A 2,500-nucleotide genomic window follows, 5' to 3' on the forward strand; every position below is an offset into this window, starting at 1 on the left:
ATCTTCTGTGCAACAACGCTGACTTCCGGGCCAGCAGTGAAGTGAGTAAGGGAGGAAACACTGCTCCTGCTGCTGCTGCCGTGTTGTTGCTGACGTGGGGTTTTCTGGAATAAGGTAGGATGGTGTGCGTGTGTCTGTGAGTGCATGTGTGTGTGTGTGTGTGTGAGTGAGTGAGAGAGAGAGAGAAAGAGAGAGAGGGCGTGTGTGCGTGTATGTGTGTGTGTGTGTGTGTGTTGCTGTGCGCAGCGAGCCAGCGAGCGAGCTACAAGCTGACGTGGGGTTTTCTGGAATAAGGTAGGATGGTGTGCGTGTGTCTGTGAGTGTATGTGTGTGTGAGAGAGAGACAGAGAGAGAGAGTGAGGGAGAGAGAGAGAGAGAGAGAGAGAGCGTGTGTGTGTGTGTGTGTGTGTGTGTGTGTGTGTGTGTGTGTTTTGCTGCGCGCAGCGAGCCAGCGAGCGAGTCTACAAGAAGTTGCTCCAGTCAAAACTTTTGCTCGCGGGGTTTGGGCCCCAACTACTCCAGTTGAACAGCTTTACTTCTGGCTTGTACGTCTTGTAGCAGTTGTCTTGCTGCTGCTTCTGCTTCTGCTGCTGCTGCAAACGTCTTCCCTCCGTCCTCCCCCCCCCCCCCCCCCCCCCCCCACTCCCTTCGTTCCATTCCCCCATCCTCTCCACCCCCACACCCCATCTCACCACACCCCCTCCCCCTCCTCCTCTTTGGGGTGGTGGGAGGGGGAGGGGTGGGAGGGCACAGCATTTTTCAAGTTCGTCCAATCAAAGAACGTGTTACGGAGGAGGTTCGGGTCCAGACGGAAACGACAGCGTCAGTCAAAAAGAAATTGAGGGCGGGCGTTACGTTGCAAGTCTAGGTTTGAGTGAACGTGGGCGGGGCTTATTGCAAAAAATGTCTGGCCGCCGTGATTGACGAGTTTATTTATGCAAATCAGTGAGCGCGCGGGAACAACGCGGCACTGACAAAGAGTTCTTTGCAGTTTACAGCGAGAAATGGCGGCAAAAGTTTTTAGGCATTATTCAAGAGGAAAAAGAGAGGAGCGGTTAGTATTTCCAGCATACAATGACAACAACTCCACATTACATCTTTTGTTTGACTGCTGGACTAGTTAAAAGAAGAAGAAGAAAAAAGGGGGGAAAAAAAAAAAAAGAGAGAGAGAGGAAGAGGAGGAAGAACTAAGGAAAGAACGTGCATATGGTGGTATTTCCTCTCGAATATTACACATAACAAAGCACAGTTCCTAAAAGACCTTTTCTATTTGACGGTTCCACTCCACTCCTTATACCCTTACCACCAATACCATCCCCCACCACCACCACCACCACCCCTCCCACAAAGCACCAACCTCCCCCCCCCCCCTCCCCTCCCCCCCCCCCCCCCCCACCCCCCCACCACAGCTCTTTTGCCCCTGTTGTAATTCCATCTCGCCTTCCTGCACACACACCCAAACCCACACCCATATCCACACGACACACACACACACACACACACACACCACACCTTCCTCCCTCACACCCCACCCTCCCTCTCTGGTTCCCAAGAGGGCGCCCGTCTTAGTTACCGTCTGGTTGGTGTGGCGTGGTAAAAAATCACACACTCAGCACTTTTTACTTTTTCTTCTTCTTTTTTTTTCTTTTTTTTTTGTGGTTAGCTGGGAGGAGGGTAAGAAGGGGGGGTGGAGGTGGAGGATAGGGGTAGGGTGTCGAGATGGGGGTGGGGGGGGGTGGGGGTCACGTCCGAATTTTTCGGCCCACCCCTCTCTAAACCCCCTTCCCCTCCCCTCCCCATCCCACTCTCCCCCCCCTGCCCCCCCCACACCCCCCCTCTCCCGCCGTCCCCCACATCGCCCCATCCCCCCCACCCCACACCCCTCTCTCTCTCTCTCTCTCTCTCTTACATGAGTCCCTATATACTTCCATTCTTTATTCAGTTCAGTTTCAGTTTCAGCATCGTTGGCACTTTTGTCTTGGAGCTTTAAAAAAAAAAAAAAAAAAGTGTCGGCTAAGAGTTCCGATTCTAAAAGAGCGCTGTACTGGGGAAGGGGCGTAGGGAGGGATGGGGGTGGGGGTGGGGGGTGGGGGGTGAGGGGGGGGGAGGCTTGGGGAGAGGGAGGGGAGGGGAGGGGTTTGGGAAGGGGAGCACAGATTTCTGCTACATGTGCGTGTACACAACCAGAAATTTGAATGAGTGGAAGAGGAGTGACGGAGGAGGAAGGTGGCAGAATGGTTAAGACGCTCAGCTGCCAATACAGAGAGTCCGTGAGGGTGTGGGTTCGAATCCCGCTCTCGCCCTTTCTCCTAAGTTTGACTGGAAAATCAAACTGAGCGTCTAGTCTTTCGGATGAGACGATAAACCGAGGTCCCGTGTGCAGCACGCACTTGGCGCACTGAAAAAGAACCCATGGCAACGAGAGTGTTGTCCTCTGGCGAAATTACGTAAAACGAAATCCACTTTCATAGGTACACAAATATGTAAGCATGCACTCAAG

At 53.3% G+C, this 2,500-nt stretch overlaps 1 protein-coding gene across 3 annotated transcripts in view; it reads right to left on the reverse strand.

Moving 5' to 3' along the window:
• The window catches only part of LOC143276676 (uncharacterized), a 138,335-nt gene extending 138,249 nt beyond the window's left edge, over positions 1 to 86 (reverse strand). For 2 of the 3 annotated variants that reach the window (XM_076581306.1, XM_076581307.1), the window contains exon 1: positions 1 to 86. This exon is cut by the window's left edge and continues 188 nt beyond it. The gene's annotated coding sequence lies outside the window, so the exon portion shown is untranslated. The other variant, XM_076581308.1, reaches the window with a different exon arrangement.
• Between the last annotated feature and the right edge of the window lie 2,414 nt (positions 87 to 2,500).

The sequence above is a fragment of the Babylonia areolata genome, chromosome 32 (assembly GCF_041734735.1).
Source record: "Babylonia areolata isolate BAREFJ2019XMU chromosome 32, ASM4173473v1, whole genome shotgun sequence".
NCBI lineage: Eukaryota > Metazoa > Mollusca > Gastropoda > Neogastropoda > Buccinidae > Babylonia > Babylonia areolata.